This window comes from Cryptomeria japonica, unplaced genomic scaffold, assembly GCF_030272615.1.
Source record: "Cryptomeria japonica unplaced genomic scaffold, Sugi_1.0 HiC_scaffold_225, whole genome shotgun sequence".
NCBI classification, from domain to species: Eukaryota; Viridiplantae; Streptophyta; class Pinopsida; order Cupressales; family Cupressaceae; genus Cryptomeria; species Cryptomeria japonica.
Window position 1 is genome coordinate 145,001 of NW_026729047.1, and position 25,000 is coordinate 170,000.

Below are 25,000 nucleotides of genomic sequence, written 5' to 3' on the forward strand. Positions count from 1 at the left end.
GGCAATTCCGCTCTTATCCGGTCACGTTTGTGTGCCCGAATTTCGCAAGGCAACCTCCATGGGACATGGAAAAGACTCGAGAAGAGAGCTCGCTCACGGGAGAGAGAAGCCAAGGAGACCACGAGAGTGCTGAGAGTGGGACAGCGCTGAATAGGCGGGAGAAGCCTGCGCGTATAAACGGAGATATATATCCAATTGCAACGAAGGAACGTGCCAAAGATCGAGAACAATGGCAGAAATGCTAGTAACGTGCACTTCGGGACCAACGCATCACCGGAAGACAACCGCCAAACATCGAAAGAGTCGCGATGCTCCGCAACCTACGTGCAAAGCGGTCGCACACCGGGTAAGGGAGTGAGAGCCCCAAACATAGCTGGGCGAGGCGCTCACTCCGCTCTTTAATATCTCGTTAATACCGCCAAGGAAATGGCACAAGCACACACACACAAGCATCCTCGGAAGAGGACAGTTCGAGTGACAGGTCAAATCCAAGAGTTCCGAAGACTACCTCCAGGAACAATCGGGAACAAGACCGATTACAAGTCGTCGAGTCTGTTACTGGGCGAACACGAGATGCGCACAGGAAATCGATCAGCCCTCACAATGGCCCAAGGCCAGAGATCGGACTGCTACGATTTACCCCAACAATCATCGTGCCACTCTTCGCAGAGAGGTGATAGACGCCAACGAGCCCGCGCATAGCAATCGAGGTGTAAAAAGGGCGTTGAAGGCAGGAAGCCTGGACGAAAGAGGCTACGAGGTCACCTCGAAGCGGTCTAAGAATCGGGCGCACTTGGGGCGACTACCAGTGCCAACCCCTTATCCCGCGGTGCGTCCGACACACAGAAATTTCCAAGGCGGCCAAGGAGCCTCCCCGCATAGCAATCGGGGTGTGAGGTTACGGATGCAGCATTGATAGCAATCGAGGTGTGAGGCGAAGGATGCAGAAGTGAGAGCCGAGGGATGTAGCAGAGATAGCAATCGGGGTGTGTGATGCAGAAGAGATAGCAATCGAGGTGTGCGGTGGGAAGGGCCCAGCAGCCAGAATGCATGAAGCGACGGATGAAGCAGTGATGACAACCGGGCTGTGAGGAGAGGAGGGATGCAGCCAAGAAAGCAATCAGGGCTCGAGGCAAGGGATGCATCAAGGATAGCAATCATGTTGTGAGGCGAGATTCCAAAGGCTAAACGTGAGAGGCTGCAGGGTCGACTCAGAGAGGTCTATGCATGTGAGAGGCTGAAAGCAAGGTCGACTCGGAGCGGTCTATGCATCGGGCGCGCTTGGGGCGACTACCAGTGCCAACCCCTTATCCCGCGACGCGTCCGACAAAGAGAACGTTCCAAGGCGGCAGAGGAGGTTACCAGCCGAAGGATGCAGTAGCAATAACAGGTATAGTTCCGCGGCGGCCGAGAAGACTCACCGCATAGGAATCGGGATGCGAGGCGAGGGATGCGGCGGGAAGGCCCCGACGGCTAAACGGAAGAGGCTGCAGGGCCGCCTCGGAATGGTCCAAGCATCGGATGCGATTGGGACGACTACCAGTGCCAACCCCTTATCCCGCGATGCGTCCGATACACAGATAGTTCCAAGGCGGCCGAGGAGCCTCACCGCATATCAATCGGGGTGCGAGGCGAGGGATGGGGCGGGAAGGCCCCAACGGCTAGACGGAAGAGGCTTCAGGGCCACCTCGGAATGGTCCAAGCATCGGACGCGCTTGGGGCGACTGCCAGTGCCAACCCCTTATCCCGCGATGCGTCCGATACACAGATGGTTCCAAGGCGGCCGAGGAGCCTCACCGCATAGCAATCGGGGGTGCGAGGCGAGGGATGGGGCGGGAAGGCCCCAACGGCTAGACGGAAGAGGCTTCAGGGCCGCCTAGGAATGGTCCAAGCATCGGACACGCTTGGGGCGACTACCAGTGACAGCCCCCTATCCCGCGATGCGTCCGATACGAAGATGGTTCCAAGGCGGCCGAGGAGCCTCACCGCATAGCAATCGGGGTGCGAGGTGGGGGATGCGGCGAGATGGCCCCAACGGCTAGACGGAAGAGGCCACAGGGCCGCGTCGGAATAGTCCAAGCATCGGACGCGCTTGGGGCGACTACCAGTGACAACCCCTTATCCCGCGATGCGTCCGATACGAAGATAGTTCCAAGGCGGCCGAGGAGCCTCACCGCATAGCAATCGGGGTGCGAGGTGGGGGATGCGGCGAGATGGCCCCAACGGCTAGACGGAAGAGGCTGCAGGGCCGCCTCGGAATAGTCCAAGCATCGGACGCGCTTGGGGCCACTACCAGTGACAACCCCTTATCCCGCGATGCGTCCGATACGAAGATAGTTCCAAGGCGGCCGAAGAGCCTCACCGCATAGCAATCGGGGTGCGAGGTGGGGGATGCGGCGAGATGGCCCCAACGGCTAGACGGAAGAGGCCACAGGGCCGCCTCGGAATAGTCCAAGCATCGGACGCGCTTGGGGCGACTACCAGTGACAACCCCTTATCCCGCGATGCGTCCGATACGAAGATAGTTCCCAGGCGGCCGAGGAGCCTCACCGCATAGCAATCGGGGTGCGAGGCGAGGGATGCGGCGAGATGGCCCCAAAGGCTAGACGGAAGAGGCTGCAGGGCTGCCTCGGAATAGTCCAAGCATCGGACGCGCTTGGGGCGACTACCACTGCCAACCCCTTATCCCGCGATGCGTCCGATACACAGATAGTTCCGAGGCGGCCGAGGAGGTGGGGGATGCAGCGAGATGGCCCCAACGGCTAGACGGAAGAGGCTGCAGGGCCGCCTCGGAATAGTCCAAGCATCGGACGCGCTTGGGGCGACTACCAGTGACAACCCCTTATCCCGCGATGCGTCCGATACACAGATAGTTCCGAGGCGGCCAAGGAGCCTCACCGCATAGCAATCGTGGTGCGAGGTGGGGGATGCGGCGAGATGGCCCCAACGGCTAGACGGAAGAGGCTGCAGGGCCGCCTCGGAATGGTCCAAGCATCGGATGCGCTTGGGGCGACTACCACTGCCAACCCCTTATCCCGCGATGCGTCCGATACACAGATAGTTCCAAGGCGGCCGAGGAGCCTCACAGCATAGCAATCAGGGTGCGAGGCGAGGGATGCGGCGAGAAAGCCCCAACGGCTAGAGGGAAGAGGCTTCAGGTCCGCCTCGGAATGGTCCAAGCATCGGACGCGCTTGGGGCGACTACCAGTGACAACCCCTTATCCCGCGACGCGTCCGATACACAGATAGTTCCAAGGCGGCCGAGGAGCCTCACCGCATAGCAATCGGGGTGCGAGGCGAGGGATGCGGCGAGAAGGACCCAACGGCTACACGGAAGAGGCTTCGGGGCCGCCTCGGAATGGTCCAAGCATCGGACGCGCTTGGGGCGACTACCAGTGACAACCCCTTATCCCGCGACGCGTCCGATACACAGATAGTTCCAAGGCGGCCGAGGAGCCTCACCGCATAGCAATCGGGGTGCGAGGCGAGGGATGCGGCGAGAAGGACCCAACGGCTAGACGGAAGAGGCTTCGGGGCCGCCTCGGAATGGTCCAAGCATCGGACGCGCTTGGGGCGACTACCAGTGACAACCCCTTATCCCGCGACGCGTCCGATACACAGATAGTTCCAAGGCGGCCGAGGAGCCTCACCGCATAGCAATCGGGGTGCGAGGCGAGGGATGCGGCGAGAAGGACCCAACGGCTAGACGGAAGAGGCTTCGGGTCCGCCTCGGAATGGTCCAAGCATCGGACGCGCTTGGGGCGACTACCAGTGACAACCCCTTATCCCGCGACGCGTCCGATACACAGATAGTTCCAAGGCGGCCGAGGAGCCTCACCGCATAGCAATCGGGGTGCGAGGCGAGGGATGCGGCGAGAAGGACCCAACGGCTAGACGGAAGAGGCTTCGGGTCCGCCTCGGAATGGTCCAAGCATCGGACGCGCTTGGGGCGACTACCAGTGACAACCCCTTATCCCGCGACGCGTCCGATACACAGATAGTTCCAAGGCGGCCGAGGAGCCTCACCGCATAGCAATCGGGGTGCGAGGCGAGGGATGCGGCGAGAAGGACCCAACGGCTAGACGGAAGAGGCTTCGGGTCCGCCTCGGAATGGTCCAAGCATCGGACGCGCTTGGGGCGACTACCAGTGACAACCCCTTATCCCGCGACGCGTCCGATACACAGATAGTTCCGAGGCGGCCGAGGAGCCTCACCGCATAGCAATCGGGGTGCGAGGCGAAGGATGCGGCGAGAAGGACCCAACGGCTAGACGGAAGAGGCTTCGGGTCCGCCTCGGAATGGTCCAAGCATCGGACGCGCTTGGGGCGACTACCAGTGACAACCCCTTATCCCGCGACGCGTCCGATACACAGATAGTTCCAAGGCGGCCGAGGAGCCTCACCGCATAGCAATCGGGGTGCGAGGCGAGGGATGCGGCGAGAAGGACCCAACGGCTAGACGGAAGAGGCTTCAGGGCCGCCTCGGAATGGTCCAAGCATCGAACGCGCTTGGGGCGACTACCAGTGACAACCCCTTATCCCGCGACGCGTCCGATACACAGATAGTTCCGAGGCGGCCGAGGAGCCTCACCGCATAGCAATTGGGGTGCGAGGCGAGGGATGCGGCGAGAAGGACCCAACGGCTAGACGGAAGAGGCTTCAGGGCCGCCTCGGAATGGTCCAAGCATCGGACGCGCTTGGGGCGACTACCAGTGACAACCCCTTATCCCGCGACGCGTCCGATACACAGATAGTTCCGAGGCGGCCGAGGAGCCTCACCGCATAGCAATCGGGGTGCGAGGCGAGGGATGCGGCGAGAAGGACCCAACGGCTAGACGGAAGAGGCTTCAGGGCCGCCTCGGAATGGTCCAAGCATCGGACGCGCTTGGGGCGACTACCAATGACAACCCCTTATCCCGCGACGCGTCCGATACACAGATAGTTCCGAGGCGGCCGAGGAGCCTCACCGCATAGCAATCGGGGTGCGAGGCGAGGGATGCGGCGAGAAGGACCCAACGGCTAGACGGAAGAGGCTTCAGGGCCGCCTCGGAATGGTCCAAGCATCGGACGCGCTTGGGGCGACTACCAATGACAACCCCTTATCCCGCGACGCGTCCGATACACAGATAGTTCCGAGGCGGCCGAGGAGCCTCACCGCATAGCAATCGGGGTGCGAGGCGAGGGATGCGGCGAGAAGGACCCAACGGCTAGACGGAAGAGGCTTCAGGGCCGCCTCGGAATGGTCCAAGCATCGGACGCGCTTGGGGCGACTACCAGTGACAACCCCTTATCCCGCGACGCGTCCGATACACAGATAGTTCCGAGGCGGCCGAGGAGCCTCACCGCATAGCAATCGGGGTGCGAGGCGAGGGATGCGGCGAGAAGGACCCAACGGCTAGACGGAAGAGGCTTCAGGGCCGCCTCGGAATGGTCCAAGCATCGGACGCGCTTGGGGCGACTACCGTTGCCAACCCCTTATCCCGCGATGCGTCTGATACACAGATAGTTCCGAGGCGGCCGAGGAGCCTCACCGCATAGCAATCGGGTTGCGAGACAGATTATTGGGAAGGGAACCCCCTGGGATGCGGCTCAAGCAGTGCCCAAAGGGACTGGAATGCGGAATCACATCGAGAGACCCAAATGCTATACGAGGGCTCAAATCGAATTATCGATTTGGCCACGACATGGACGCATCGGAACGACTACCTTTGCCGAACCACTCGCAATTGCATCCATACCGAAACCAATAGACATTTCCGTTAGAGCCCTCGCATAGCATTCGGGAATCTCGCATGCCCCTCTAAATCGACCAATGCTGGCGCTCAATGAAAATCCGAGCGCTACCACCGTTCGAGCGCCAGCATTGGTCGAGTTAGAGGGGCACGGGGGAGAATGCTCCAGTCAACACCTCCCCTATATAAGTTATTTGTCCGATTCTCGCACAACCGTAGTCTGCCTCGTCGAATCAAACAACGGTCCCAGATTCCGACTTCCGTTCCGTAGAGACCCAAAAGCTAGATGGAGGCTCGCAAGAAAGAGAGTCGGCGCATAGCAATCGGGTTTCTCGAACGTTTAGGGACCGAGCTCACTTGCGGATAGGGCAAAATCCGCCAAGCAACCCAAAAGCTAGACGGGGGCTCGAATCGAATCGCCTAGGCGGCCACAACAACGACGTGTTGGATCGACTACCAGTGCCAAACCATTCAGCAAGACTAGTCTGTGTCGAGGCCGGATAGAGATTCTCAGAGAGCGCCCGCATAGCATTTAGGAGACCTGCCGCGTCCCTCACACTCGACAAATGGTGGTGCACGTTTATAAATCCGAGCGATCCCAACCCTTTCAAGCACCAACATCGGTCGAGATAGAGGGGCACGGAGGGGGCTGCGTGAGACAACACAGTCCCCTATATAAGTTATTTGTCCGATTCTCACACATCCGAAGAATGGTCATCAAATCGGACAACAGCCCAAACTTCCGACTTCCGTCCCAGAAAGCCCAAGAGCTATCTAAAACGTTCATGGCCGGAACTCGATCGCGGCTATACCAGTCCGCCAAGCAACCCAAAAGCTAGACTGGAGCTCTAGTCGAATCACCTCTGTGGCCATTGCAAGGACGTGTTGGAGCGACTACCATTGCCGAACCATTCCGCAGGTCGAGTCCATACCAAGGCCGCATAGAGATTCACGATGAGCTCCTGCATAGCAATCAGGAGACTTGCCGTGTCCATCACAATCGATAAATCCTGGTGCAAGATTTTTGCATCCGAGCGCTCCAACCAGTCGAGCACCAGCATCAATCGACATAAACGGGCACGGGGGGAGGATGCTCGAGAACACTACCTCCCCTATATAAGTTATTTGTCCGATTCTCAAGCAGCCGAAGTCTGGTCATCGAATCGGGTCAAAGACCACAACTTCCGACTTTACCCACAATGCAAGTCATCGAATCGAACATCGGCCCCCGAGTCGGACTCCATGCGTATGTCAGGTCATCGGACCCAAATTCCGCCTTCCTGCGCATGGCGGGCCATCAATATCAACTCGGTCATCGGACCCAAACTCCGCCTTTTTGCGTATGGCACGCCTTCAAATCGGTCATCGGACCCAAATTCCGCCTTCCTGTGCATGGCGGGCCATCAACATCAACTCGGTCATCGGACCCAAATTCCGCCTTTCTGCGCATGGCACGCCATCAACTCGGTCATCGGACCCAAATTCCGCCTTCCTGCGCATGGCAGGTCATCGGACACAAATTCAGACCTCGCCAATATGCCTACGTATCGAATCGGTCATCGGACCCAACTTCCGACTTCATCCATACTGTAGGGTCTTTGAGGTTGGCGCGGTGCGCTCAACCCAGGGAGTCGACCCATCGAAGCATACACCTCCCCTATATAAGCTATTTGTCCGATTCCCACACCTGTGTAGTTTGCACCTCTGACCAGGACATCGACCCCAACTTCCGAACTCGACTGCAACGACGGCACCAGCGCCTTGGTGCGCACCTTGCGACGCACAGTCCCAACATTCGCCTTCCTGCACATGGCAGGTCATCGGACCCAAATTCCGACCTCGCGAGTATGCCTACATATCGAATCGGTCATCGGACCCAACTTCCGACTTCATCCATACCGTAGGGTCTTTGAGGTTGGCGCGGTGCGCTCAACCCGGGGAGTCGACCCAACGAAGCATACACCTCCCCTATATAAGCTATTTGTCCGATTCCCACACCTGTGTAGTTTGCACCTCCGATCAAGACATCGACCCCAACTTCCGAACTCGCCTCCAACGACCGAACCAGCGCCTTGGTGCGCACCTTGCAACGCACAGTGCCAACATTCGCCTTCCTGCACGTGGCAGGTCATCGGACCCAAATTCCGACCTCGCGAGTATGCCTACATATCGAATCGGTCATCGGACCCAACTTCCGACTTCATCCATACCGTAGGGTCTTTGAGGTTGGCGCGGTGCGCTCAACCCGGGGAGTCGACCCAACGAAGCATACACCTCCCCTATATAAGCTATTTGTCCGATTCCCACACCTGTGTAGCTTGCACCTCCGATCAGGACATCGACCCCAACTTCCGAACTCGACTAAAAAGACCGCACCAGCGCCTTGGTGTGCACCTTGCAACGCACAGTGTCAACATTCGCCTTCCTGCACATGGCAGGTCATCGGACCCAAATTCCGACCTCATGAGCATACCTACTAATCGAATCGGTCATCGGACCCAACTTCCGACTTCATCCATACCGTAGGGTCTTTGAGGTTGGCGCGGTGCGCTCAACCTGGGGAGTCGACCCATCGAAGCATACACCTCCCCTATATAAGCTATTTGTCCGATTCCGACACCTGTGTAGTTTGCACCTCCGCTCAGGACATCGACCCCAACTTCCGAACTCGCCTGCAACGACCGAACCAGCGCCTTGGTGCGCACCAAAAGTGCGCACTTTTGGAGGGCACTTTTCTGCGCTCCAAAGGTGCGCACTTTTGGAGGGCACTTTTTGGAGGGCACTTTTCTGCGCTCCAAAGGTGCGCACTTTTGGAGGGCACTTTTTGGAGGGCACTTTTCTGCGCTCCAAAGGTGCGCACTTTTGGAGGGCACTTTTTGGAGGGCACTTTTCTGCGCTCCAAAGGTGCGCACTTTTGGAGGGCACTTTTTGGAGGGCACTTTTCTGCGCTCCAAAGGTGCGCACTTTTGGAGGGCACTTTTTGGAGGGCACTTTTCTGCGCTCCAAAGGTGCGCACTTTTGGAGGGCACTTTTTGGAGGGCACTTTTCTGCGCTCCAAAGGTGCGCACTTTTGGAGGGCACTTTTTGGAGGGCACTTTTCTGCGCTCCAAAGGTGCGCACTTTTGGAGGGCACTTTTTGGAGGGCACTTTTCTGCGCTCCAAAGGTGCGCACTTTTGGAGGGCACTTTTTGGAGGGCACTTTTCTGCGCTCCAAAGGTGCGCACTTTTGGAGGGCACTTTTTGGAGGGCACTTTTCTGCGCTCCAAAGGTGCGCACTTTTGGAGGGCACTTTTGTGCACTCCAAAGGTGCGCACTTTTGGAGGGCACTTTTCCTGTGCTCCAAAGGTGCACACCTAGGTGAGCACCTTCGACCACACCTTGTAGCACACCAAACTCTGACTTTCGACTTCATCCGCAATGCAGGGTCTTTGAGGTTGGCGCAATGCGCACAACCAGGGGAGTCGACCCATCAAACCCAACACCTCCCCTATATAAGCTATTTGTCTGATTCTCATACATGCGTAGCCTGCAGGAGCAATTAGGACATCGACCCCAACTTTCGGCTTCTAAACGAAAACAAGGTCTTTGAGGTTGGTGTAATGCGAACAACTAGGGGAGTCAACCCATCAAACCCAACACCTCCCCTATATAAGCTATTTGTCTGATTCTCATACATGTGTAGTCTACAGGAGCAATTAGGACATCGACCCCAACTTTTGACTTCTTAACGAAAACAAGGTCTTTGAGGTTGACGTAATGCGCACAACCAGGGGAGTCGACCCATCAAACCCAACACCTCCCCTATATAAGCTATTTGTCCGATTCTCATACATGTGTAGCCTGCAGGAGCCATTAGGACATTGACCCCAACTTTTGACTTCTTAACGAAAACAAGGTCTTTGAGGTTGGCGTAATGCGCACAACCAAGGGAGTTGACCCATCAAACCCAACACCTCCCCTATATAAGCTATTTGTCTGATTCTCATACATGTGTAGCCTGCAACAACGATTAGGACATCCACCCCAACTTCTGAATTCGTCTGCGTTGACCGCACCAAAGGTGCACGCCTTGGTGCTCACCAAAATCCGACTTCCGACTTCTTCTGCTATGCGGGGTCTTTGAGGTTGGCGCAGTGCGCACAACCAGGGGAGTCAACCCACCGAATGCAACACCTCCCCTATATAAGCTATTTGTCTGATTCTCATACATGCGTAGACTGCAGCAATGATTAGGACATCCACCCCAACTTTTGACTTCTTAAACAAGACAGGGTCTTTGAAGTTGGTGCAGTGCACACAACCAGGGGAGTCGACCCATCAAACGCAACACCTCCCCTATATAAAGCTATTTGTCCGATTCTCATACGTGTAGTCTGCAGCAGCGATTAGGACATCGACCCCAACTTCCGAATTCGTTTGCATTGACCGCACCAAAGGTGCACGCCTTGGTGTGCACCCTGGAGTGCACTTTGGTGCTCACCTCGGTGCACACTTTGGTGTGCACCTCGGTGTGCACCAAAGGTGCGCACCTTGGAGCGCACCAAAGGTGTACACTTTGGAGCGCACCACATAGGGTCTTTGAGAGGTTGGCGCAGTGCGCACACCAAGGTGGGTGTTGAGGTGCGTGCCGAGGTGGGTGGGTGCTAGGGTGCGCTCCATGGTGGGTGCCAGGGTGGGTGCGTGCTAGGGTGGATTCCAAAGAGGGTCATAGGGTGGGTGCCAAGGTGGGTTGGTGATATAGTGGGTTCAAAGGTGGGTACTAGGGTGGGTTCCAAGGTGGGTCACAAGTTGGGTGCCAGGATGCGTGGGTGTTAGGTTGGGTGCCAAGGTGGGCTCCTGCGTGGGTGGGTGCTAGGGTGGGTTTCAAGGTGGACGCGAGGGCGGGTGCCAAGGTGGGTAACAAGTTGGGTGTTAGGATGGGTGAGTGCTAGAGTGGGTGCCAAGGTGGGTGGGTGCTAAGGTGGATGCCAAGGTGGTTCACAGGGTGGGTGGGTTCTAGGGTGAGTTCCAAGGTGGGTCACAGGTTCAGTGCTAGGGTGGGTGTCAAGGCGGGTGTCGAGGTGCCTGGGTGCTAGGGTGTGGATGCCAATGTGGGTCATAGGGTGGGTACTAGGGTGGGCTGCAATGTGGGTGCCAAGGTGGGTAACATGCTCGGTGGGTTCTAAATTGGGTGCCAGGGTGGGTGTGCACCCACCTTGCCCGAGGTGGGTGCCAAGGTGCCAGTGTGGGTGGGTGCTAAGGTGGATGCCAAGGTGGGTGAGAAGGTGGGTGATAGGTTGAGTGGTAGGATGGGTGGGTGCCAAGATGGGTCACAGGGTGGGTGCAAGGGTGGGTAGGTGCTAGGGTTGGTGTCAGGGTGGGTGGGTGCTAGGTTGGGTTCCAAGGTGGGTGCGAGGGTGAGTGTCAAGGTGGGTCACAGGTTAGGTGCTAGGATGGGTGAGTGCTAGGGTGCAAAGGTGCCAGGGTGGGTGCTAGGATGGGTCGATGCTAGGGTGAGTGGCAAGGTGGGTCCACAAGTGTCAAGGTGGGTGCCGAGGTGGGTGCCAAGTCGGCGACTGCTATGGTGGATGCCAAGGTGGGTCACGGGGTGGGTGCCAAGTTGCTAGGTTGGGTTCCAAGGTGGGTGCCAACGTGGGTGCTAGGGTGCGTGGGTTAAAGGGTGTGTCACAACGTGGGTGCCAGGATGGGTGCGCACCCACACTGGCCAAGACGGGTGCGGGTGCAAGGTTGGGTTCCAAGCCCGGTCACAGGCTGGGTGCTAGGATGGGTGGGTGCCAAGGTGGGCACCAGGGTGGGTGCACCCACCCTGGCCAAGGTGGGTCACGGGGTGGGTCCTAGGGTGGGTAACGGGGTGGGTACTAAGGTGCGTGCCAAGGTGGGTCATAGGGTGGGTGCCAAGGTGGGCACCAGGGTGGGTGTGCACCAACCCTAGCCAGGGTAGGTCACGGGGTGGTTGTCGGGGTGGGCGTCAAGGAGCCAAGGTGGGTGGCAAGTAGCCAAGTTGCGTGCCAAGGTGGGTGTCAGGGTGGGTGCCAAGGATCCAAGGTGGGTGCCAAGGAACCAAGGTGGGTGTCTGGGTGGGTGCCGAGGTGGGAGCCAGGGTGGGTCCCAAGGTGAGTGCAAAGGTGGGTGCCAGGGTCAAGGTGAGTGCCAATGTGGGTTCCAAGGTGCCAGGGTCAGGGTGAGTGCCAATGTGGGTTCAAAGGTGCTAAGTTGGGTGCGAGGTTGGGTGCGAGGGTGGGTGGGTGCCAAGGTGTGCTAGGTGGAAGCCCGGGTGGGTCGGCATCCCATGGGTGTCGAGTTGGGTGCCTGATGGGTGCTTCTTGTCAAGTTTTAGTCGTCGGGACTCATTTCGAGCCTTAGAGGTCGTTTCTTGTCCGGTTGCCCTGTCTTCGACCTGGGAACCCAATTTTGGTCCTCGGGTCCCATTTTTTTTTGTCTCGCATCCCACTTTTGGCCTGTGGCCTTTTCGGGGTCGATTCTCGTTTTGGGCATCAGAGCATGTTTCTTCTCCTAAAACCCAATATTTGTTTATTAAGTCTCGGAACACATTTTTGTTCTCGTGGACCCATCATGGGTCTTGGAACGCATTTGTGGTCCTTGGGTCCCATTTTGCATCCCGAAACTTGTGTTTTGGTGCTTGATCCCTATTTTGGGTGCCCACCTTGCACCAAGTGCGCACCCGGGGCAAACCGAGCGCCTTGGTGCACCGGGGCAAGATCGAGCGTGCACCCGAGGCGCCCCGAACATGCACCAAGGTGCACTCGGCCCACATGTGAGCGCAGGTCGTTGCGCCCGAGGTGGTGTGTGGGCACCGCGTTGCAGACGGGACACTGCACGCACACGACGCCCCCTCCAGGTGCACGCACGTAGGCCGGGCCGGGTGCACACCCGACGCCCTAGCAAGGTGCGCGCACCCGGGCAGGGCTCACACTTGGCGAACGGGGCGCACTTCGCGAGGGAGGGTGTGCACCTCGACGGGGGTGGGTGGCCGGGGTGGATTCGCACGTGGGTCGCGGTTTGCTAAGTACACACTGCGACAAGCTCATAACGGGTGCGATCATACCAGCATTAGTGCACCGGATCCCATCAGAACTCCGCAGTTAAGCGCGCTTGGGCCGGAGTAGTACTGGGATGGGTGACCTCCCGGGAAGTCCCGGTGTTGCACCCTTTTTTAGTTTTTCGCCGGGCGTCGCAATGCTATTTGAATAAACCTTTTGCCCGTTTGCGTTCTCGTCGGGGCCGGGCCGGGCCGGGGTGCGCTGCCCGCACTACCGCGCGCGCGGGGGCGACACCGAGCGCGCACCCGAGGCACCCCGAGCACACAGGCCACGGTGCAACCCGGGCGTTGTGCGCGCACCCCGGTGCGCCCGAGGTGCTGCGCGCGCACCCAGGTGAAATCGGTGTGCACCTCGGCCAGTGCGCGCTCGGTCGAGTCGCGCACGTTGGCCAAGGTGCACGGTGATGTTTCTTACTCTAAGGTTCCGCACCAGACGCCCGGGACAGGTGAGCGAAGCTGGGCGGGGCCGGGTGCGCGGCCGGGGCAGGTGCACGCAGCTGGAGAGAGCTTTGGAGCACACTTCGGAGCGCACCAATGATGCGCTCCATTCAAAAGTTTCCTGAAAAGGCAAAAAAAGTTGAGATTATAGAATTTCCCACTTGAGAGATTGTAAAAAAAAAAAATTTAAAATGAAGGAAACGCGGGTGCCAAGGTGTGCGCAGCCCAGCCAAGGTGTGCGCACCAAGGCGCCCACCCTGGCGAAGGTGCACGCAAGGTGCGCACCCGAGGCAAACCGGACAATTAACCCAACTTTCGACTTCGCGCGCACCTTGGAGCGCACTTCGGAGCGCTCCTTGGTGCGCACCAATCTTGGGCACCTCGGAGTGCACCATGGCGCCCACCAAGGTGCGCACCCGGGGCAAACCGAGCTCCGACTTCGTGCGCACCTTGGAGCGCACGAAAGGTGCGCACCATGGCGCCCACCAAGGTGCGCAGCCCAGCCAAGGCGTGCGCATCAAGGTGCGCACCCTGGCGAAGGTGCGCACCCGGGGCAAACCGAGCTCCGACTTCGTGCGCACCTTGGAGCGCACAAAAGGTGCGCAACCCAGCCAAGGTGTGCGCACCCCGGTCAAACCGAGCTCCGAATCGTGCGCACCAGAGGTGCACGCCATCGTGCGCACCTTGGAGCACACTTCGGAGCCCTCCTTGGTGCGCGCCGATGTTGCGCACCTCGGAGCGCACCCGGGGAAAACAATGCAATTAACCCGACTTTCGACTTCGTGGGCACCTCGGAGCGCTCTCGGGTTCGCACCTCGGAGCACACCGAGGTGCGCACCTTTGATGCGCTGCCTTCACCAATTTCCAGAAAAGGCAAGAAAACATTGAGAAGGTGTGCGCACCGAGGTGCCCACCCTGGCGAAGGTGCACGCGAGGTGCGCACCCGGGGCAAACCGGGCTCCGACTTCGTGCACGCCGCACCTTGGAGCACACTTCGGAGCGCTCCTTGGTGCGCACCAGGGCGCGCAACCCAGCCGAGGTGCCCACCCCGGCGAAGGTGCACGCGAGGTGCGCACCCGGGGCAAACCGGGCTCCGACTTCGTGCACGCCATGGTGCCCACCGCGGCGAAGGTGCACGCGAGGTGCGCACCCGGGGCAAACCGGGCTCCGACTTCGTGCACGCCGCACCTTGGAGCACACTTCGGAGCGCTCCTTGGTGCGCACCATGGTGCCCACCAGGGCGCGCAACCCCGCCGAAGGTGCACGCGAGGTGCGCACCCGGGGCAAACCGGGCTCCGACTTCGTGCACGCCGCACCTTGGAGCACACTTCGGAGCGCTCCTTGGTGCGCACCATGGTGCCCACCAGGGCGCGCAACCCCGCCGAAGGTGCACGCGAGGTGCGCACCCGGGGCAAACCGGGCTCCGACTTCGTGCACGCCATGGTGCGCACCGCGGCGAAGGTGCGCACCCGGGGCAAACCGGGCTCCGACTTCGTGCACGCCGCACCTTGGAGCACACTTCGGAGCGCTCCTTGGTGCGCACCAGGGCGCGCAACCCAGCCGAGGTGCCCACCCCGGCGAAGGTGCACGCGAGGTGCGTACCCGGGGCAAACCGGGCTCCGACTTCGTGCACGCCGCACCTTGGAGCACACTTCGGAGCGCTCCTTGGTGCGCACCATGGTGCCCACCAGGCCGCGCAACCCAGCCAAGGTGTGCGCACCAAGGTGCACGCGAGGTGCGCACCCGGGGCAAACCGGGGTCCGACTTCGTGCACGCCGCACCTTGGAGCACACATCGGGGCGCTCCCGGGTTCGCACCGGCGTTGCGCACCGTGGTGGGCACCTCGGAGCACACCAAGGTGGGCAGCGAGGTGCGCACCTTTGATGCGATGCCTTCACTAATTTCCATAAAAGGCAAAAAAAAAACGAGATTTTAAAATTTCCGTTTTGAAAGATAGTGAGAAAAAGGGAATGCTGGTGCCATCTTGAGCCCGCCCTGGTGCGCAGCCCAGCCAAGGTGTGCGCACCAAGGTGCCCACCCTGGCGAAGGTGCGCGCCCGGGCAATTAATCCAACTTCCAACTTCGCGCGCGCCAGGGTGGGAGCGCACCCAACAACCGGGCCTGGGAAGAGCCAATGCGAGAAACCCCACCAAACGCTCTGACAAAAAAAGAGGGGGCGCTCCAGTAACCCCGCTTCGGAGCGCACCCTGGGCAAACCCAGCCAAGGTGCCCACCCCGGCCAAGGTGCAGGCGAGGTGCGCACCCGGGGCAAACCGGGCTCCGACAACGTGCACGCCGCACCTTGGAGCACACTTCGTAGCGCTCCCGGGTGCGCACCTCAGAGCACACCAAGGTGGGCAGCGAGGTGCGCACCTTTGATGCGCTGCCTTCACTAATTTCCAGAAAAGGCAAAAAAAAAAGGAGATTTTAAAATTTCCGTTTTGAAAGATAGTGAAAAAAACGGAACGCGCGTGCCATCTTGAGCCCGCCCTGGTGCGCAGCCCAGGTAAGGTGCCCACCCTGGCAAAGGTGCGCACCCGGGCAATTAACCCTACTTCCGACTTCGTGCGCGCCAGGGTGGCAACCGGGCCTCGGAAGAGCCAATGCGAGAAACCCCACCAAACGCTCCGACAAAAAAAGAGGCGGCGCTCCAATAACCCCGCTTCGGAGCGCAGCCGGGGCAAACCCAGCCAAGGTGCCCACCCCGACGAAGGTGCACGCGAGGTGCGCACCCGGGGCAAACCGGGCTCCGACAACGTGCACGCAGCACCTTGGAGCACACTTCGAAGCACTCCCGGGTGCCCACCGGCGTTGCGCACCGTGGTGGGCAGCGAGGTGCGCACCTTTGATGCGCTGCCTTCACTAATTTCCAGAAAAAGGCAAAAAAAAATGAGATTTTAAAATTTCCGTTTTGAAAGATAGTGAAAAAAAAGGAACGCGGGTGCCATCTTGAGCCCGCCCTGGTGCGCAGCCCAGGCAAGGCATGCGCACCAAGGTGCCCACCCGAGGTGCACACCCGGGGCAAACCGGGCTCCGACTTCGTGCAGGCCGCACCTTGGAGCACACTTCGGAGCGCTCCTTGGTGCGCACCATGGTGCCCACCAGGGCGCGCAACCCAGCCAAGGTCTGCACACCAAGGTGCCCACCCCGGCGAAGGTGCACGCGAGGTGCGCACCCGGGGCAAACCGGGCTCCGACTTCGTGCACGCCATGGTGCCCACCGCGGCGAAGGTGCACGCGAGGTGCGCACCCGGGGCAAACCGGGCTCCGACTTCGTGCACGCCGCACCTTGGAGCACACTTCGGAGCGCTCCTTGGTGCGCACCATGGTGCCCACCAGGGCGCGCAACCCAGCCAAGGTGTGCGCACCAAGGTGCACGCGAGGTGCGCACCCGGGGCAAACCGGGGTCCGACTTCGTGCACGCCGCACCTTGGAGCACACATCGGAGCGCTCCCAGGTTCGCACCAGCGTTGCGCACCTTTGATGCGCTGCCTTCACTAATTTCCAGAAAAGGCAAAAAAAAACGAGATTTTAAAATTTCCGTTCTGAAAGATAGTGAAAAAAACGGAACGCGGGTGCCATCTTGAGCCCTTCCTGGTGCGCAGCCCAGGCAAGTTGTGCGCACCAAGGTGCCCACCCTGGCGGAGGTGCGCGCCCGGGGCAATCCGGGCTCCGACTTCGTGCACTGCATGGTGCCCACCAAGGCGCGCAACCCAGCCAAGGTGCCCACCGCAGCGAAGGTGCACGCGAGGTGCGCACGCGAGGTGCGCACGCGAGGTGCACACCCGGGGCAAACCGGGCTCCGACTTCGTGCACGCCGCACCTTGGAGCACACTTCAGAGCGCTCCTTGGTGCGCACCAGGGCGCGCAACCCAGCCGAGGTGCCCACCCCGGCGAAGGTGCACGCGAGGTGCGCACCCGGGGCAAACCGGGCTCCGACTTCGTGCACGCCATGGTGCCCACCGCGGCGAAGGTGCGCACCCGGGGCAAACCGGGCTCCGACTTCGTGCACGCCGCACCTTGGAGCACACTTCGGAGCGCTCCTTGGTGCGCACCATGGTGCCCACCAGGCCGCGCAACCCAGCCAAGGTGTGCGCACCAAGGTGCACGCGAGGTGCGCACCCGGGGCAAACCGGGGTCCGACTTCGTGCACGCCGCACCTTGGAGCACACATCGGGGCGCTCCCGGGTTCGCACCGGCGTTGCGCACCGTGGTGGGCACCTCGGAGCACACCAAGGTGGGCAGCGAGGTGCGCACCTTTGATGCGATGCCTTCACTAATTTCCATAAAAGGCAAAAAAAAAACGAGATTTTAAAATTTCCGTTTTGAAAGATAGTGAGAAAAAGGGAATGCTGGTGCCATCTTGAGCCCGCCCTGGTGCGCAGCCCAGCCAAGGTTTGCGCACCAAGGTGCCCACCCTGGCGAAGGTGCGCGCCCGGGCAATTAACCCAACTTCCAACTTCGCGCGCGCCAGGGTGGGAGCGCACCCAACAACCGGGCCTGGGAAGAGCCAATGCGAGAAACCCCACCAAACTCTCTGACAAAAAAAGAGGGGGCGCTCCAGTAACCCCGCTTCGGAGCGCACCCTGGGCAAACCCAGCCAAGGTGCCCACCCCGGCCAAGGTGCAGGCGAGGTGCGCACCCGGGGCAAACCGGGCTCCGACAACGTGCACGCCGCACCTTGGAGCACACTTCGTAGCGCTCCCGGGTGCGCACCTCAGAGCACACCAAGGTGGGCAGCGAGGTGCGCACCTTTGATGCGCTGCCTTCACTAATTTCCAGAAAAGGCAAAAAAAAAAGGAGATTTTAAAATTTCCGTTTTGAAAGATAGTGAAAAAAACGGAACGCGCGTGCCATCTTGAGCCCGCCCTGGTGCGCAGCCCAGGTAAGGTGCCACCCTGGCAAAGGTGCGCACCCGGGCAATTAACCCTACTTCCGACTTCGTGCGCGCCAGGGTGGCAACCGGGCCTCGGAAGAGCCAATGCGAGAAACCCCACCAAACGCTCCGACAAAAAAAGAGGCGGCGCTCCAATAACCCCGCTTCGGAGCGCAGCCGGGGCAAACCAAGCCAAGGTGCCCACCCCGACGAAGGTGCACGCGAGGTGCGCACCCGGGGCAAACCGGGCTCCGACAACGTGCACGCAGCACCTTGGAGCACACTTCGAAGCACTCCCGGGTGCCCACCGGCGTTGCGCACCGTGGTGGGCAGCGAGGTGCGCACCTTTGATGCGCTGCCTTCACTAATTTCCAGAAAAAGGCAAAAAAAAATGAGATTTTAAAATTTCCGTTTTGAAAGATAGTGAAAAAAAAGGAACGCGGGTGCCATCTTGAGCCCGCCCTGGTGCGCAGCCCAGGCAAGGCATGCGCACCAAGGTGCCCACCCGAGGTGCACACCCGGGGCAAACCGGGCTCCGACTTCGTGCAGGCCGCACCTTGGAGCACACTTCGGAGCGCTCCTTGGTGCGCACCATGGTGCCCACCAGGGCGCACCCGAGGCAAACCGGGCTCCGACTTCGTGCACGCCGCACCTTGGAGCACACATCGGAGCGCTCCCAGGTTCGCACCAGCGTTGCGCACCTTTGATGCGCTGCCTTCACTAATTTCCAGAAAAGGCAAAAAAAAACGATATTTTAAAATTTCCGTTCTGAAAGATAGTGAAAAAAACGGAACGCGGGTGCCATCTTGAGCCCTTCCTGATGCGCAGCCCAGGCAAGTTGTGCGCACCAAGGTGCCCACCCTGGCGGAGGTGCGCGCCCGGGGCAAACCGGGCTCCGACTTCGTGCACTGCATGGTGCCCACCAAGGCGCGCAACCCAGCCAAGGTGCCCACCGCAGCGAAGGTGCACGCGAGGTGCGCACCCGAGGTGCACACCCGGGGCAAACCGGGCTCCGACTTCGTGCACGCCGCACCTTGGAGCACACTTCAGAGCGCTCCTTGGTACGCACCAGGGCGCGCAACCCAGCCAAGGTGCTCACCCCGGCGAAGGTGCACGCGAGGTGCGCACCCGGGGCAAACCGGGCTCGGACTTCGTGCACGCCGCACCTTGGAGCACACATCGGAGCGCTCCCGGGTTCGCACCAGCATTGCGCACCTTTGATGCGCTGCCTTCACTAATTTCCAGAAAAGGCAAAAAAAAGAAAAAAATGAGATTTTAAAATTTCCGTTTTGAAAGATAGTGAAAAAAACGGAACGCGGGTGCCATCTTGAGCCCGCCCTGGTGTGCAGCCCAGGCAAGTTGTGCGCACCAAGGCACCCACCCTGGCCAAGGTGGGTCACGGGGTGGGTCCTAGGGTGGGTAACGGGGTGGGTACTAAGGTGCGTGCCAAGGTGGGTCATAGGGTGGGTGCCAAGGTGGGCACCAGGGTGGGTGTGCACCAACCCTAGCCAGGGTAGGTCACGGGGTGGTTGTCGGGGTGGGCGTCAAGGAGCCAAGGTGGGTGGCAAGTAGCCAAGTTGCGTGCCAAGGTGGGTGTCGGGGTGGGTGCCAAGGATCCAAGGTGGGTGCCAAGGAACCAAGGTGGGTGTCTGGGTGGGTGCCGAGGTGGGAGCCAGGGTGGGTCCCAAGGTGAGTGCAAAGGTGGGTGCCAGGGTCAAGGTGAGTGCCAATGTGGGTTCCAAGGTGCCAGGGTCAGGGTGAGTGCCAATGTGGGTTCAAAGGTGCTAAGTTGGGTGCGAGGTTGGGTGCGAGGGTGGGTGGGTGCCAAGGTGTGCTAGGTGGAAGCCCGGGTGGGTCGGCATCCCATGGGTGTCGAGTTGGGTGCCTGATGGGTGCTTCTTGTCAAGTTTTAGTCGTCGGGACTCATTTCGAGCCTTAGAGGTCGTTTCTTGTCCGGTTGCCCTGTCTTCGACCTGGGAACCCAATTTTGGTCCTCGGGTCCCATTTTTTTTTGTCTCGCATCCCACTTTTGGCCTGTGGCCTTTTCGGGGTCGATTCTCGTTTTGGGCATCAGAGCATGTTTCTTCTCCTAAAACCCAATATTTGTTTATTAAGTCTCGGAACACATTTTTGTTCTCGTGGACCCATCATGGGTCTTGGAACGCATTTGTGGTCCTTGGGTCCCATTTTGCATCCCGAAACTTGTGTTTTGGTGCTTGATCCCTATTTTGGGTGCCCACCTTGCACCAAGTGCGCACCCGGGGCAAACCGAGCGCCTTGGTGCACCGGGGCAAGATCGAGCGTGCACCCGAGGCGCCCCGAACATGCACCAAGGTGCACTCGGCCCACATGTGAGCGCAGGTCGTTGCGCCCGAGGTGGTGTGTGGGCACCGCGTTGCAGACGGGACACTGCACGCACACGACGCCCCCTACAGGTGCACGCACGTAGGCCGGGCCGGGTGCACACCCGACGCCCTAGCAAGGTGCGCGCACCCGGGCAGGGCTCACACTTGGCGAACGGGGCGCACTTCGCGAGGGAGGGTGTGCACCTCGACGGGGGTGGGTGGCCGGGGTGGATTCGCACGTGGGTCGCGGTTTGCTAAGTACACACTGCGACAAGCTCATAACGGGTGCGATCATACCAGCGTTAGTGCACCGGATCCCATCAGAACTCCGCAGTTAAGCGCGCTTGGGCCGGAGTAGTACTGGGATGGGTGACCTCCCGGGAAGTCCCGGTGTTGCACCCTTTTTTAGTTTTTCGCCGGGCATCGCAATGCTATTTGAATAAACCTTTTGCCCGTTTGCGTTCTCGTCGGGGCCGGGCCGGGCCGGGGTGCGCTGCCCGCACTACCGCGCGCACGGGGGCGACACCGAGCGCGCACCCGAGGCGCCCCGAGCACACAGGCCACGGTGCAACCCGGGCGTTGTGCGCGCACCCCGGTGCGCCCGAGGTGCTGCGCGCGCACCCAGGTGAAATCGGTGTGCACCTCGGCCAGTGCGCGCTCGGTCGAGTCGCGCACGTTGGCCAAGGTGCACGGTGATGTTTCTTACTCTAAGGTTCCGCACCAGACGCCCGGGACAGGTGAGCGAAGCTGGGCGGGGCCGGGTGCGCGGCCGGGGCAGGTGCACGCAGCTGGAGAGAGCTTTGGAGCACACTTCGGAGCGCACCAATGATGCGCTCCATTCAAAAGTTTCCTGAAAAGGCAAAAAAAGTTGAGATTATAGAATTTCCCACTTGAGAGATTGTAAAAAAAAAAAATTTAAAATGAAGGAAACGCGGGTGCCAAGGTGTGCGCAGCCCAGCCAAGGTGTGCGCACCAAGGCGCCCACCCTGGCGAAGGTGCACGCAAGGTGCGCACCCGAGGCAAACCGGACAATTAACCCAACTTTCGACTTCGCGCGCACCTTGGAGCGCACTTCGGAGCGCTCCTTGGTGCGCACCAATCTTGGGCACCTCGGAGTGCACCATGGCGCCCACCAAGGTGCGCACCCGGGGCAAACCGAGCTCCGACTTCGTGCGCACCTTGGAGCGCACGAAAGGTGCGCACCATGGCGCCCACCAAGGTGCGCAGCCCAGCCAAGGCGTGCGCATCAAGGTGCGCACCCTGGCGAAGGTGCGCACCCGGGGCAAACCGAGCTCCGACTTCGTGCGCACCTTGGAGCGCACAAAAGGTGCGCAACCCAGCCAAGGTGTGCGCACCCCGGTCAAACCGAGCTCCGAATCGTGCGCACCAGAGGTGCACGCCATCGTGCGCACCTTGGAGCACACTTCGGAGCCCTCCTTGGTGCGCGCCGATGTTGCGCACCTCGGAGCGCACCCGGGGAAAACAATGCAATTAACCCGACTTTCGACTTCGTGGGCACCTCGGAGCGCTCTCGGGTTCGCACCTCGGAGCACACCGAGGTGCGCACCTTTGATGCGCTGCCTTCACCAATTTCCAGAAAAGGCAAGAAAACATTGAGAAGGTGTGCGCACCGAGGTGCCCACCCTGGCGAAGGTGCACGCGAGGTGCGCACCCGGGGCAAACCGGGCTCCGACTTCGTGCACGCCGCACCTTGGAGCACACTTCGGAGCGCTCCTTGGTGCGCACCAGGGCGCGCAACCCAGCCGAGGTGCCCACCCCGGCGAAGGTGCACGCGAGGTGCGCACCCGGGGCAAACCGGGCTCCGACTTCGTGCACGCCATGGTGCCCACCGCGGCGAAGGTGCACGCGAGGTGCGCACCCGGGGCAAACCGGGCTCCGACTTCGTGCACGCCGCACCTTGGAGCACACTTCGGAGCGCTCCTTGGTGCGCACCATGGTGCCCACCAGGGCGCGCAACCCCGCCGAAGGTGCACGCGAGGTGCGCACCCGGGGCAAACCGGGCTCCGACTTCGTGCACGCCGCACCTTGGAGCACACTTCGGAGCGCTCCTTGGTGCGCACCATGGTGCCCACCAGGGCGCGCAACCCCGCCGAAGGTGCACGCGAGGTGCGCACCCGGGGCAAACCGGGCTCCGACTTCGTGCACGCCATGGTGCGCACCGCGGCGAAGGTGCGCACCCGGGGCAAACCGGGCTCCGACTTCGTGCACGCCGCACCTTGGAGCACACTTCGGAGCGCTCCTTGGTGCGCACCAGGGCGCGCAACCCAGCCGAGGTGCCCACCCCGGCGAAGGTGCACGCGAGGTGCGTACCCGGGGCAAACCGGGCTCCGACTTCGTGCACGCCGCACCTTGGAGCACACTTCGGAGCGCTCCTTGGTGCGCACCATGGTGCCCACCAGGCCGCGCAACCCAGCCAAGGTGTGCGCACCAAGGTGCACGCGAGGTGCGCACCCGGGGCAAACCGGGGTCCGACTTCGTGCACGCCGCACCTTGGAGCACACATCGGGGCGCTCCCGGGTTCGCACCGGCGTTGCGCACCGTGGTGGGCACCTCGGAGCACACCAAGGTGGGCAGCGAGGTGCGCACCTTTGATGCGATGCCTTCACTAATTTCCATAAAAGGCAAAAAAAAAACGAGATTTTAAAATTTCCGTTTTGAAAGATAGTGAGAAAAAGGGAATGCTGGTGCCATCTTGAGCCCGCCCTGGTGCGCAGCCCAGCCAAGGTGTGCGCACCAAGGTGCCCACCCTGGCGAAGGTGCGCGCCCGGGCAATTAACCCAACTTCCAACTTCGCGCGCGCCAGGGTGGGAGCGCACCCAACAACCGGGCCTGGGAAGAGCCAATGCGAGAAACCCCACCAAACGCTCTGACAAAAAAAGAGGGGGCGCTCCAGTAACCCCGCTTCGGAGCGCACCCTGGGCAAACCCAGCCAAGGTGCCCACCCCGGCCAAGGTGCAGGCGAGGTGCGCACCCGGGGCAAACCGGGCTCCGACAACGTGCACGCCGCACCTTGGAGCACACTTCGTAGCGCTCCCGGGTGCGCACCTCAGAGCACACCAAGGTGGGCAGCGAGGTGCGCACCTTTGATGCGCTGCCTTCACTAATTTCCAGAAAAGGCAAAAAAAAAAGGAGATTTTAAAATTTCCGTTTTGAAAGATAGTGAAAAAAACGGAACGCGCGTGCCATCTTGAGCCCGCCCTGGTGCGCAGCCCAGGTAAGGTGCCCACCCTGGCAAAGGTGCGCACCCGGGCAATTAACCCTACTTCCGACTTCGTGCGCACCAGGGTGGCAACCGGGCCTCGGAAGAGCCAATGCGAGAAACCCCACCAAACGCTCCGACAAAAAAAGAGGCGGCGCTCCAATAACCCCGCTTCGGAGCGCAGCCGGGGCAAACCCAGCCAAGGTGCCCACCCCGACGAAGGTGCACGCGAGGTGCGCACCCGGGGCAAACCGGGCTCCGACAACGTGCACGCAGCACCTTGGAGCACACTTCGAAGCACTCCCGGGTGCCCACCGGCGTTGCGCACCGTGGTGGGCAGCGAGGTGCGCACCTTTGATGCGCTGCCTTCACTAATTTCCAGAAAAAGGCAAAAAAAAATGAGATTTTAAAATTTCCGTTTTGAAAGATAGTGAAAAAAAAGGAACGCGGGTGCCATCTTGAGCCCGCCCTGGTGCGCAGCCCAGGCAAGGCATGCGCACCAAGGTGCCCACCCGAGGTGCACACCCGGGGCAAACCGGGCTCCGACTTCGTGCAGGCCGCACCTTGGAGCACACTTCGGAGCGCTCCTTGGTGCGCACCATGGTGCCCACCAGGGCGCGCAACCCAGCCAAGGTCTGCACACCAAGGTGCCCACCCCGGCGAAGGTGCACGCGAGGTGCGCACCCGGGGCAAACCGGGCTCCGACTTCGTGCACGCCATGGTGCCCACCGCGGCGAAGGTGCACGCGAGGTGCGCACCCGGGGCAAACCGGGCTCCGACTTCGTGCACGCCGCACCTTGGAGCACACTTCGGAGCGCTCCTTGGTGCGCACCATGGTGCCCACCAGGGCGCGCAACCCAGCCAAGGTGTGCGCACCAAGGTGCACGCGAGGTGCGCACCCGGGGCAAACCGGGGTCCGACTTCGTGCACGCCGCACCTTGGAGCACACATCGGAGCGCTCCCAGGTTCGCACCAGCGTTGCGCACCTTTGATGCGCTGCCTTCACTAATTTCCAGAAAAGGCAAAAAAAAACGAGATTTTAAAATTTCCGTTCTGAAAGATAGTGAAAAAAACGGAACGCGGGTGCCATCTTGAGCCCTTCCTGGTGCGCAGCCCAGGCAAGTTGTGCGCACCAAGGTGCCCACCCTGGCGGAGGTGCGCGCCCGGGGCAATCCGGGCTCCGACTTCGTGCACTGCATGGTGCCCACCAAGGCGCGCAACCCAGCCAAGGTGCCCACCGCAGCGAAGGTGCACGCGAGGTGCGCACCCGAGGTGCACACCCGGGGCAAACCGGGCTCCGACTTCGTGCACGCCGCACCTTGGAGCACACT

The 25,000-nt window shown here is 60.7% G+C and overlaps 2 non-coding genes across 2 annotated transcripts; both read left to right on the forward strand.

Moving 5' to 3' along the window:
- Positions 1–12,783: 12,783 nt before the first annotated feature.
- On the forward strand, positions 12,784–12,902 carry LOC131868941 (5S ribosomal RNA). Its single transcript, XR_009367342.1, has one exon. It is a non-coding gene; the product is annotated as a 5S ribosomal RNA (ribosomal RNA).
- Positions 12,903–20,732: 7,830 nt separating this feature from the next.
- LOC131868973 (5S ribosomal RNA) lies at positions 20,733–20,851 on the forward strand. The gene has a single exon (XR_009367373.1). It is a non-coding gene; the product is annotated as a 5S ribosomal RNA (ribosomal RNA).
- The last annotated feature ends 4,149 nt before the right edge of the window (positions 20,852–25,000 follow it).